This window comes from Eretmochelys imbricata, chromosome 4 (assembly GCF_965152235.1).
Source record: "Eretmochelys imbricata isolate rEreImb1 chromosome 4, rEreImb1.hap1, whole genome shotgun sequence".
NCBI lineage: Eukaryota > Metazoa > Chordata > Testudines > Cheloniidae > Eretmochelys > Eretmochelys imbricata.
This window is the reverse complement of record NC_135575.1, coordinates 141,186,399-141,200,304: the sequence shown is the minus strand read 5'-3', so window position 1 is coordinate 141,200,304 and position 13,906 is coordinate 141,186,399. Positions and strand designations below refer to the sequence as shown.

The window sequence follows — 13,906 nt, the reverse complement described above, 5'->3', positions numbered from 1 at the left end:
GCATCCACGCCCAGGTCCCACTTCGCCTCCAGCATTTATAATGGTGTTAAATATTTAAAAGTGTGTTTTTAATAGCTGTGTGAAAGGGGACACCAATACAAAAGTTTTGAGAACTACTGATCTAGGATCTAACTGACATCAAATGGAGCTGTGGGCACTCAGCTCCTTTAAAAGGCACAACCAAGGTTACTAGGGGGAATCAAGCACTGAAGCACTCCAAACTGAGGACTCTTGTAAACCCTTACCATAAGAATTAAGCCATCTCACGCAGCTGCAAGGATTCATTACATAGGGTTTGAATATTACCATACCTTTCATCAGAGGATCTTAATAGCCCACACAGTCTTAGCATGCTAGATACTGATTGTCCTGATAAGTCTTAAATGGCTCTAAAGCATTTACTCACATCTGCTACATAAACTTGTTTAATCCCTCTAATTACCCAATCAATGGGAACAGCTCCAAAGGGAATAGTTATACCACTATCTTGGAGGAAAGCATTTCAAATTAAAAGGATAGGCACAGGAAGCATGAGAATCCTGCACCTTTACCCAATGCTCAAGCTATCAGTTTCCCATTGACAGAAGCCAAGAAAATACATGAAATTAAAAAATAAAAATAAACCCAAATTTCAAAATACTCTAACAGGGTCACTATTTACATCCAAAATATTACAATTTAATGAGTGGAGCAGAATTTGACTGCCAATACTCACACTCAGCATTTATATACGTTACATCTTCAAAGGGCTCTACAATGTGAGCTAAGCCTCAACACCCATGGGAGGCACGTACCCCATGCTATAACAGAGAAACTAGGTACACAGAGGTTAAATATTTTACCCAAGGCAACAAAGTCAGTAGCAAAGACCTCAGCGGTTTCTGGTTCCCAGCCACCTACTTGAATCTAGTAGACTACCACTATCTCTTTGAAACTACGGGGAGTAGACTGGTGGGGGTGGTGCAGATAAACGTTTTACTCTACCAACAGTGATTTTTACTCCACCAAAAGCTACCTGCCCCTGGAAATCCATTGCCTGTCAGCATGGGACAGTGAAAAAGTAAAAAAAAAGTATCAGTTTCTCTATAACAGAGCCTTCCTGGTGGCCTAGCAGGGTGGACCGCAAGCGAAACTGAAATGGTGTCAGTTTCAGCTTGGTATCTGTGGTGTGATATTGGGGATAAAAGAGAGAGGCAGGACACACAAAATGGGAGGGACCAATCGGCCACCAGAAGTAATCCTAGTAAAGGAGCAGGATGGGCAGAGAGACAGAGAAAAAATACAGGTGATAACTTAAATTGTATGGGAAAGGTATGAGGGAGAAGGGGCTGTGTGCTTGAGGTTCTTTCATGTACAAACAGGGACAATTAACCAGCATTAATTGTTCTGGTTTAACTTGGATTTAAACTTGGAGAGTGGTCAGTTTGGATGAGCTATTACCAGCAGGAGAGTGAGTTTGTGTGTGTATGGGGGTGGGTTTTTGGAGGGGGGTGAGGGAGTGAGAGAACCTGGATTTGTGCAGGAAATGGCCTAACTTGATTATCATGCACATTGTGTAAAGAGTTGTCACTTTGGATGGGCTATCACCAGCAGGAGAGTGAATTTGTGTGGGGGGGTGGAGGGTGAGAAAACCTGGATTTGTGCTGGAAATGGCCTAACCTGATGATCACTTTAGATAAGCTATTACCAGCAGGACAGTGGGGTGGGAGGAGGTATTGTTTCATATTCTCTGTGTATATATAAAGTCTGCTGCAGTTTCCACGGTATGCATCCGATGAAGTGAGCTGTAGCTCACGAAAGCTCATGCTCAAATAAATTGGTTAGTCTCTAAGGTGCCACAAGTACTCCTTTTCTTTTTGCGAATACAGACTAACACGGCTGTTACTCTGAAACCTTAACCAGCATGGTAACCAAGAGAAATTTAGAAATAAAACTGCTCGCTTCAAAACTTAGAATGTTCCCATTTGAATGTATTTTTGGTGGGAGGGAAGGAAATGTTCATACATGAAAATTAAATCAAAAGCAACATAATTTTCTTGTTAGTTAAATATACGGACTGCAAACTTTAAAAGCGCTGTTTTCACTTATGCATGTAACTTCCATTTGGTGGTGGGTTTCAAGATTACAAGCCCAATTACATTTTTAGAGTGCTTTTAAAATCAAGTACAACTTATTATTCGGTTTTATCAAAATACCTCAAATGAGTCCTGTGTGTTGTTATATAGTGGGTACTGAGCTGTTGCTTTGACATATAGGTGCTTTTTGGTTAGTAGAACATACTACTGAAGAGAACTAAATTTGAACTCTTACAGGATTAAGTGATACTTCATTACAAGACATTTGCTTTCAGAAAAGAATCAAATTTAATAGCTTTCTTTTGCTTTGGAAATAGCTAATCAACCTCAAAGTGATTGAGAACATTTACCCAATCATTCAAACTGAAGGTTGGTAATTTTAAGACACTAAACCAAGTTCATTCCTGATGTAAAACTTCATTAACTTCAATAGAGTGATGCCAGGGACAAATTTGTCATATTAAGTGCAGAATGTCTGGATTGGATATAAAAACCAAACAGGGTTTGTAATTAAAATATATAAACTATTCTTCAAATATAACCCTTTACCCACAAAAGGAAAAAAAATTGCTCAGCTTTCATGAGGAAGGAAGAATGAAGAGGCAATTAAGCATAACACTAGGAAGCCAGGAGACCTGGGTTCCATGCCCATTTGTACTACAGACTTCCTTCTTTGTGACCCTGAGCAAGGCTCTAAGGTATTTGTAATTCAGTTTCCCAATTTGTAAAATGAAGGGGTTTTTAAGTCTGTATTGCCTTAGTGCCCAGAGTCTCCAGTAAACTACACTTGCTTTGTGTAAAAATTAATTTCTTAACTGTTGCACTTTGAGATCTTTGGATGAAAAGTGTTACAGAGATGCAAAGTATTACTATGTTTTTATACCAGAATGAAGGTTTAGCCCTCTTTGCATTCTCCAGCAAAGGTCCTGCAATATTTGCACTTTTGCAACTTTTTTTTCTGGGCTTGTCACAGATTTTTTTTAAGAGACTATCTGAGCTTAAATTGTAGGTGATCACTTGAACAATAAACATTTTGAACTGTTGAAAACGGGGAACCAAATCAATAAAATGCCATGTGAAGAACAAAACACTGTAGTCTTTATAGAATTACACCATTCTTTTCATGCTGATCGATTTACAACCAAACAAGATAGCAACATTGCAGAAGCAAAACGATCAGGATAGCTAGTACACAGTACAGTCGCCAGATGGCAGCAAAGTAGAAGATTTCTCTTCAGAAATCCAGGGCAGAAGAGTACAAAAGTTACTCAGACTAGTCTAGGTTGAGAGAGAAGTGCCCCGCTGGTGGGGGGGAAGACACGACCACACTCAAACTACGCAGAGTGACTGGATTAAGAGACAAGTTGCAACCTTGAGCTGCTGCATCCCTACTGCATTACTAACTCAAGTATCAGAGGCACCCAGACTTCAAACCCCCCCCCCCCCACACACACACACACACACCATGCACCAGGCCAGCTAGCTTGGGCTCAAGATTTGTGTGTTAGGACGGGAGTCAGGTTGGGGCAAAATTCAAGTTATACCTCAAGTTAAAAATGCAGTGAAGACAAAGTTTTCGAATCTGAATTTATGCCAGCACAATTCAAGTTTCCCACTGCTGATGGGTGCACTGGTGTGGGCAAGTCACCAGCATTTAAGCCATCATACCATCTAACCCAGTAGTTCTCACAACAAATTTTTTGGTGGCCTCAACTCTTACTGGTGGCTGCCCTGATACTTTTTCCTAAAATATTTAATTAACTTTAGGAAAAACAAATAAATATGCCCCTATACACGTCCAAATCACTGTAATTTATTTATGTAGAGTTGGGGGTTTTTTGCAGACTCAATAAAAATAATGCTGTGAAAAATGAGATTTGTATGTGCGTTTATATTACTTTTCACAGCAGACTTAGTAGCTGGCTAGGAGGCTGTGATCAGTGATATTAACAAACCTACAAATATCACTGATCACAGCCTCCCAGCTAGCTAAGTCTGCTGTGAAAAGTGATACTTGCATGTTTGTTAATATCACTTTTCTCAGCAAGCGGGGGGACAAATACTTGGTCCCCTCATCACCATCCAGGAGACTGTCGTGGCCTCACAAAAAGCCCCTGGTGGCTGCATGTGGCCACATTTGATAAACACTGATCTAACCCCACTCAAAGCAGTCCTAGATAATACAGAGCTTGTTTAGACTAGGAATTGGAAGGTGCTAATTAATACATGCTAAAGCAGCGTGTCTAACATTTTAAACTGGTCAAGTTTGCATTAGTCCCTGGGTTTTAAACTTGACCATAGTGCTTAGCAAAAAATGTGTTTTTCCTGCAGAAAGCCATAATATTTTGATTCAGTAATGCTACCGCAGTGCTTCATGGGACTTGTAGTTCAGGTCCCTTATGCTCCCATTCTCCTCTGTAGCCCAGGCTCCCTGGTCAGACTACTTCTCTCATGATGCACCAGTCTTCCTTTTCAGAGAGGGAGTCAATGCATCATGGGAGTTCCTGGCTGTTGTGCATCATGGCAGATATAATCCAGTTGGAGCACCCAGCCCTGAGAGGAGAATAAAGACATGAAGCAACTCAACTATAATTCCCACAAAGCACTGCAGTGACATATCCAAGTAGAACAAAGAGAAAAGACCCCTGCTAGAATAGTGTGTCCAGTTCTTGTGTCCACAAGTCAAGAAGGATGATTAAATTGGAGAGGGTTTACAGAAGAGCCAAGAGAATCAGGATTAGAAAACCTGCCTTACAGTGAGAGACAATCTATTTATTTTAACAAAAAGAAGGTTATGGGGTGACTTGCACATAGCCTGTAAGTACCTAAAAGGAAACAAATATTTAATAATGGGCTCTTCAATCTAGTAGAGAAAGGTATAGTACACTCCAATGTCTGGAAGTTGAAGCTAGATAAATTCAGACTGGAAATAAGGTTTACATTTTTAACAGTGAGGGTAATTAACCACTGGAACAAATTTACCAACTGTCATGGTAGAGTCTCCAGCACTGTCAATTTTTAAATCAAGACTGGATGTTTTTCTAAAAGATTTGTTCTAGTTAATATTTTGGGGAAGTTTATGGTCTGTTTTATACAGGAGGTCAGATTAGATTATCATCGTGATCCCTTCTGGCTTTGGAATCTAAAGAAATATCTCTAGTTTTGTCCAAAAACTGAGAATACTTGGGGTTTTGGGCAAGCATTTTTTCAACAAAAAACATTTCCTCTGGAAAGCAGGCACATTTCATGAAAATTTTGTTTGGTTGAAAACCCAGTTTTCCACTGAAAAAGCAATTTGATGGAAAAACTTCAACCAGCCTTATTCGACCAGTTTAACACACATTAAAGGCGCACTGCCTTCTCTATACTAAGTTAGCAACATATATTGGGTAAAAAGAAAAGGAGGACTTGTTGCACCTTAGAGACTAACAAATTTATTTGAGCATAAGTTTTCATGAGCTACAGCTCACTTCTTCGGATGCATGCAGTGGAAAATACTGCATGCATCCGAAGAAGTGAGCTGTAGCTCACGAAAGCTTATGCTCAAATAAATTTGTTAGGCTCGAAGGTGCAACAAGTCCTCCTTTTCTTTTTGCGGATACAAACTAACACAGCTGCTATTCTGAAACCTGTCATTTATTGCGTAGTATCTTCCAAGTCCTAGTCGAGACAAAGCAATGCTGGTCAAAACTCGAGCAACCTGTCTAGACTTGTACACCCACCCCACTATCTGTGGAGGAGCTGCCTGGGCAGACTTGCTACAAAGGGGGGGGGAGGGGTGTGTGTGTGGGAGGAGATTAAAAATGCAAGTGTAGAAAGTTTTATGTATTACACGGGAAAAAATCCCAACTATATAGCTGAAAAGGTAGCAAGTGGATCAAAATTAGGCTACCAATTAAGTTACTTCTACCAGCATCAAGATCAAGTGTTATCCTTAGACAGTTTTCATCCCTTAATATTTAACTGCAAGGTGTATAAAGTTATACACCTTTAACTGCAAGGTGTATAAATGGAAGGCCCTCACAAAACTCCATTGATCTGTTCTGCGGAAAAGGACCTAGGGGTGACAGTGGACGAGAAGCTGGATATGAGTCAGCAGTGTGCCCTTGTTGCCAAGAAGGCCAATGGCATTTTGGGATGTATAAGTAGGGGCATAGCGAGCAGATCGAGGGACGTGATCGTTCCCCTCTATTCGACATTGGTGAGGCCTCATCTGGAGTAGTGTGTCCAGTTTGGGGCCCCACACTACAAGAAGGATGTGGATAAATTGGAGAGAGTCCAGCGAAGGGCAACAAAAATGATTAGGGGTCTAGAACACATGACTTATGAGGAGAGGCTGAGGGAGCTGGGATTGTTTAGCCTGCAGAAGAGAAGAATGAGGGGGGATTTGATAGCTGCTTTCAACTACCTGAAAGGGGGTTCCAAAGAGGATGGCTCTAGACTGTTCTCAATGGTAGCAGATGACAGAACGAGGAGTAATGGTCTCAAGTTGCAGTGGGGGAGGTTTAGATTGGATATTAGGAAAAACTTTTTCACTAAGAGGGTGGTGAAACACTGGAATGCGTTACCTAGGGAGGTGGTAGAATCTCCTTCCTTAGAGGTTTTTAAGGTCAGGCTTGACAAAGCCCTGGCTGGATGATTTAACTGGGAATTGGTCCTGCTTCGAGCAGGGGGTTGGACTAGATGACCTTCAGGGGTCCCTTCCAACCCTGATATTCTATGATTCTATGTTTTCAAGTATATTTGAAATGGCTTATGTTACAAGGCTACGTAGCTAAAAAGAAGTTCTGTCCCCCTGAGAATGATGAAAGTAACCCACAACCACAAGTTATTCATTATTTGTACTTCAACGGCAGTAAAAGTCCCTCTCATGGATGAGGACCCCTTGTGCTAGGCACTGTACGAACTGAAAGGACAATGCAGTAGCTTTTCTTTTTACGGATACAGACTAACACGGCTGCTACTCTGAAACCTATATAGTCTATAAAGCACAATAGGATTCTGCTATATAAAAAACAGCTATTATAATAAAGAGCTGTTGCATCACTGGGAACAAAGTTTCAAATTTATATAGAAATGTAGATTACTAAAGCAATATGCTTATTTTATATTACATCCACTTGGCCTCTTTAAAGCAAATGGTAGTTACATTTCAAAAAGTGTTCTGTTTGGTATAATCCATGTTGAAGTACTTTGAGGTAGCTAAAAGAATGGCAGATCTACTCATTTCGATACCGGATTTTTTTAAAAATGATCTATGATATGTTCACCCAGTTTCTATTTTTAGTTCCTGGTGCTCCCTATAAAAGGTAAAAGATGCGTCCTCCAGCTTTAAATAGATGCAACCCCTTCCGTCTGATCAAGGAGCTGAAAGTCCTGAATAAGCTTAAAGTTATTAGAATTTATATAGAGGAAAGTTGACCATTCTTATTTATTAAATTAAGTTTGGTCAGGCAGAATAGCATCCTGTTACCTATCTACAGGCCCACCTGTTTTGTGCATCACTCAGCAATAAAATGATTGTAGGCCACTTAGTGCCTGTTGCTTAAGAACAAGTGCTTAAGTTTAGGCACTCACTTGAAAATCTTGGCCTGAGTTGTTCTGATTAAGTACCTGAACCCTGCCTAAAGAATGCCTAATCAATATATATGCAAGAACCCGCACCCAGAGCCAATCACCCCCCAACACACACACACACACACACACACACAAACCCCTAATAGCACCACAGGTCTACCAAGAACTATGCAATTTGTGACTGAAGCACACAAACAGGTCCCTATATCAGGAGGACGTAGCCCAAGATTTCAGTGTTAACTTCATTATCATGCACATTGTGTAAAGAGTTGTCACTTTGGATGGGCTATCACCAGCAGGAGAGTGAATTTGTGTGGGGGGGTGGAGGGTGAGAAAACCTGGATTTGTGCTGGAAATGGCTTTTAGATAAGCTATTACCAGCAGGACAGTGGGGTGGGAGGAGGTATTGTTTCATATTCTCTGTGTATATATAGAGTCTGCTGCAGTTTCCACGGTATGCATCTGATGAAGTGAGCTGTAGCTCACGAAAGCTCATGCTCAAATAAATTCGTTAGTCTCTAAGGTGCCACAAGTACTCCTTTTCTTTTTATAATCTAGGTGAGCACTCCAGATTTCAAGAGTGATTTTAAGGGAGCTTGAAAAGAAATTTATCATATGGGACACTAATTTTAACCAGTCCCATAACAAAAATTAACATAAAGGAAAATTTTTCTACTTATTATGGAGATTCCTGCTGCAACTGTGTAACAGGGATTCAAACTTTTTGGTATGTATGAAATGTTCAACATTTACTCTGGGTACAGAATGAACTTTCAAGTTAATTCGTTTGGGAGTTAAAACGAAAAGTGAATATTTTAAGAACTGTAGAATCACTGTTACGGATTTTGCCCTACATTACCGACACGTACTCTCAACCTTAACTCCATCTTGATGCCTGGTGTGTCCAGGAATTTATATTGCCAGAGCACCTAGAGGCCAGGTCAGGTCAGGGCCCACCACTGCAATAAGTGTTGTCCAAGTGTACAGAATGTGACAATCCCTGCCCCAAGGGTTGTACGCTAGCCTTACATGGCCCATTTCCAGGGAGAAAAAAAAAAAAAAAAGTCAGAGGCTTAGAGAGTGTTTCCTCTGAATTCTTTATTGCTCAGCACCAGTTTCATTCTCTCCACCAGCTGACAAAGTAACATGAAGCTCTTCAATTCCACCCCCACTTATTATGCTATATGCTATCACACAGTCAGGTCTTTAGAGGCATATCAAGCATAAATTGCTAAATCTACTTGAAACTCACGCATTTGCTAATCCATCTGCTGGCATGCAGGGTTGGTTCCTCTGTTTGTTGAAAACTGTGTTCAAAGTCTATTTTACTTAAAATGAAAACAATAAGGAGAATTTTGCTAAAAATAAAGTCAACTCCCAATCTACCTTTTTGGGCAATTTACTACCAACATTTCAGTCTCAGAGGCTTGTTTTGGAGGGACGGGGGGTTGGCTCTGGTGGCTAGAACCATTTGAGATAAAAGTGCTTGAAGCTCTGTATCAGATACATCAGAAATGCAAAAAGGTCTGTTAGATCATGTAGTCTAACCACTAGCCAGTGCAAAATTTGTTCCTGATCTGTAAGTGCTTTGTCCAGTCCTGTTTTCAGTGCCCCAAGCATGCTCACTTCACCATTAAAGTTTTCAGACTGATTTTTCTTTTGCTTAATTGCACCCAATTACTCCTAGTAACATCCTCCATTTCAAGCAACAATACTGAGTTTTGCCACTTGAGGGCACCAAAACAATTGCTAAATTCTCAAAAAGGCAGCAAAATGCCCAATTTATGAGGCTTTACTGAGACCAAATGCTTTAAAACCCGAAAAGGGGACAACTTGTGGATAACATATTTTACAGAGAATGTGTTGTAGCAAATAATTTATTTTATTTTTCTTAATTATAATTGCAGCATCCAATACTGTAACAATTATCCAACTGTCTGTCTGCATTCTCAGCTGATGGCCCCAGTTTCACAAAGGTTTATAGCATATTTGCACTTGTGACCAAAACTAGCAATTGAACCCAGGTTCATTAGTCATCCGTGCCAATATACTGACAGTAACTTCATGAGGAAGCATCAGCTCCCTTCTATGGAAAATGCTTTGGAAGAGATTTGTCACAAAGCAAAGGTTTAAGGAAAACAGACATGTATTTTGCACTTTTAGCATTAACACTTTCAGCAGTCACAGGTCACCAGGATCATGTTTGTTCTTCATGAAAACAAAGTGGTATCTTTAAAGACAACTCGTTTTCAAAGCAAACATTAAGAATGTAAGCAGTATTTATAGTAACAGACCTTACATTTATACAGGAATCAATTAAAGGTAGTCCTGTGGCCTGTGTTATTTATACAAGAGGTCAGACTAGTCAGTTACAATGCTCCCTTCTGCCCTTGATAGCACATTTCATCCCAGAGTATCCCAAGTCACTTCAACTGCCTTATCACTGAAATGTACTAATCCACAGGTGGAACACAACCATTTAGGACAGGAAGTAAGTATCTGATGTATAACTACAAGGTGGACGAGCATTAGTCAGGGGAACAGGGGGCATTTTAGGATGTATAGCCAGGGTACCAGGTGGTTTAAACATTCTTAATTCAGCATACAGGATGCCTTGAGCTTGTCGATCTGTTCCAATGTTAACATTTAAGGATCGACACTGCAGTCCTTCCTCGGGCAAAACCTTCCATTCAGTTTGGCAAAGGACGGCCTGCATTATCAGTCCCAATTGGGGGGGAAGGAAATTTATTGAAAATGCTTTATAAAACCTGTCTGTCCTCTAGCTATGCAAGTTCCTAGTGGGTACATATAAATTAATTAATGTCTCACTTGTATCCTAGTCTATGGAGATAACTACCACCCCAAACACTCATTAGATGCCGTACACGGGATGTATCATTAATAAGTACCCTTGGGGAACCACATAACTGTACATTACAGCACTCAGATCTCCTCTAAATATACAATAAGTAGGGAAATCTTGCCTGAATAGGTTACAATGGAAGAATAAAACAGGTTTGAGTTTGTTTTTTAATCATATGTAAGACTTACCTGAAATATGGTCACTTCCTACCTATGGCAGGTACCCAAGAACCACACATCCACCATGCTAACTTTTGCTAGTTGGTTTTTCTCTGGTGCATCTGCACCAGTCTCAAAGGCAAACTAACTGCACTTGCATTTTGCTTTTAAGTTATATCACTTATTGCTGTACTGGATTGTCTTCCAAGGGAATCATTTTTTTAATTACACGGGGTTTAATTAAAAAAAAATGTTTAAGTCAAGGTTATAAATGAAGGTGAATTTGATGGCCTCAATCCAGTTCCCAGGAGACAGCAGTAGGCTGCTGATACAGACACAAAAAATGGTGGAGTGATAAACAACAAGGACAAGTTATTTCTACAGAGTGATCTAGATCACACAGTAAATGGATTCATTTGAACAGCATGTACTTTAACACATTAATGCAAAGCCATATCTAGGAACCATGAACGTAGGTCACATGTATAAGATTGGGGACTGTATTTTGGAAAAACGCAGAAAAAGATTTTAGGGTCACGATGGATAAGCAACTGAACATGAGCTTGCAGTGCAATATGGTGTCCGAGAGCAAAGGCTATCCTTGGACGTATACGCAGGAGAATACTGAGAAGAAGTATAGAGGTGTTATCATTGTATAGGACGTTAGTGAAACCATCAGTGGAATACTGTGTCTAGTTCTGGTGTCAAAGTTGGGAAGGGTTCAGAAAAGAGCTACAAGAATGATTTAAGGTGTGGATAGCTTCCCTTACAGCGAAAGACTGAAGGAGCTCAACCTATTTATGTTTAAGAAAAAGATAGGAGGTGGATAGGATCATAGTCTATAGGTACCTACATCAGGAGAAGATTAGAGGACTCTTCAGTCTAACAGACAAGGAGATGGAAGCTGAAGCTAGACAAATTTCAAGCTACAAATAAGGCACACATTTTTAACAGTGAGAGTAATTAACCATTGCAATAACTTAACCAGGGATGTGGTGGATTTAGCATCACTAATTCTTTTAGAAAGATATCCAGTCTGATTTAAAAATAAATGCTTTGGCTCAACCAGAAGCCATGCACTAAATGCAGGAATTTCTTGGTGAAATTCTATGGCCTGCCTTACGCATGAGATCTTGATAGTTTAGTGAAAGTAAACTGTTAGTGAAAGTGTGGTTAATTTAGCTCCCCTCAGTACTTTTACAGGACCAGTATTACCACTAGCTGCCTCAGCAATCTAACCACCTTGTTCCTAATTTTACTAGGTCAGTCCAGAATCTTCTCATGTCAGAACTGCGGAGAAATCCTGACTTATTAACCTTCAGTAGGGTGTGAGTTATATGTGATAGAAGAGCATTTATTGTGTTGTTTCAAATAAAGAGGTCAGGGTAGGTGCAGGATGGAAAACAAGTAACTAAAGCCGGCATCTGTTGTACGCACAAGTAGACTGCAGATGCACCTATTAAACAAGTCCTTTTTCCCGGCCCTGTTCAAGGCTTTAGCAAACTGGACTCTAGCAGAACTAAGTCTGTGAGGTAAAAAAACAGCAGGAGTTGCAAACACCATGCACTCTTCTTATTGCAAACTAACTAATAATCCAAGATCCACAATCAGAATTGTCATCTTGTACCAGATCAGTAAATCAACCCAAGCCACCCAAAAATCACAGGAGGAAAAAAAGGAAACCAAAGCTACTGCTCTGTACTAGAGTTAAGCAGCAAGGCAGCCTCTCCCATATCAAGCACATGTCATGCATTTGTGAAAACGGGTGCTAGTGTATCACTTGGAAATCATCACTTGGAAACTGTCAGCACAGTCAGAAGTATTTAACATCTGCCCTAAGATCCACAATCCACCTAGAAAAAACAAACTCATCCAATACTCCCTTACAGAAGAAAGTGTGTAAAGATCAACCTGAAGGCTAACTGGGGGAGAGCAAGCAAACAAATCACGAAGGCCATGTGCAAACAGTGTAAGAATTATGACTGACTACACTTGTCAGCACCACAAAGATCAGAGGTAAAAGCCAAGTGTGAAGCCTAGATCTCAGATGTCACTTATGAACTGCCTTACACCTTTGGTGGCAGTGGGATTTACCCAACACTTCTGACATTGGAGGTGAACTGAAAAGTGTTTATTTAACATTTCTCCCCTGCAGGGGGAAAAAAAAAAAAAGGGTACTAAAAATGTTTCCCTCCATTTTTCCCCCCCTTGATCACCCAGTTTTCCCCACTCACCTGAGGTCACTAAATCTAGAGTTTCTTTTAGATGAAGCCAGCTAATGCTTTGTTCTCAAGTTGACAGCACTGGGGTTCAAGTGATACGGACTTCAATAGCCTTAGCGCTTTCAGAACTTCAGCAACAGCCGGGTCCCAAAAGCTACTAAGAAACATCAGTGCCAACTCATTTTAAAATGCAAGCACTTTAAAAGTTTAAAAGCAGGAGAGTTTATTTAACAGAACAGACAACAGTGGCCTTACATATACATGGTACCGTCAGAGTTAAGGGCAACTGCACCTGTATTTCCTCGTGGTCCATCAGGTCACCCACTCTAGGCTTCCAGTTCCTCAGTCAGCCATCACCTCTCTTGGGATGAGACCTACGTCTCTCTCCCCCTTCGCTGGGGGGTTTTCAGGCTGCACAATCCCCTGCCTACACTGGGATATCCCAAACAAGCCAGACTGCATAAACAGGCCAGCATCTGTGCTTTGATTTCTCTCCAAAGGCCAAGAACAGCTGTAATGGCCAGCAGTCAAAAGTTACCACACAGCTCTTTCTAAAGCAAGCACATTCTTAAGGTGAAGCATTACAGAGAACAGGTTTCAGAGTAACAGCCGTGTTAGTCTGTATTCGCAAAAAAAAAAGGAGTACTTGTGGCACCTTATTTGAGCATGAGCTTTCGTGAGCTACAGCTCACTTCATCGGATGCATACCGTGGAAACTGCAGTTTCCACGGTATGCATCCGATGAAGTGAGCTGTAGCTCATGAAAGCTCATGCTCAAATAAATTGGTTAGTCTCTAAGGTGCCACAAGTACTCCTTTTCTCATTACAGAGAAAACATTAAATGCAACAAAAGAACCCACACACACACACGTGAGAAAGCTTACCAGAGATCATCCCAACTCCAGCATTGGGCTCTGGTTGGTCTCAGTCCTTCAAAACCCACAACTGGGTTTTCCCCATGGTTACAAGTTCATAACTGTCTCAGATTCAGAACCAGAACAGCCATGAATA

At 40.6% G+C, this 13,906-nt stretch overlaps 1 protein-coding gene across 4 annotated transcripts in view; it reads right to left on the bottom strand.

The window, feature by feature from the left end:
- Positions 1 to 13,906, bottom strand: part of EXOC6B (exocyst complex component 6B) — a 449,711-nt gene that overhangs the window by 397,361 nt on the left and 38,444 nt on the right. The window contains exon 1 of one of the 4 annotated variants that reach the window (XM_077816059.1): positions 4,439 to 4,459. The exons of the other annotated variants lie outside the window; for them this stretch is intronic. The gene's annotated coding sequence lies outside the window, so the exon portion shown is untranslated. Of the gene's footprint in view, positions 1 to 4,438; positions 4,460 to 13,906 lie in introns of those variants that run through there. 4 annotated transcript variants of the gene reach the window in all.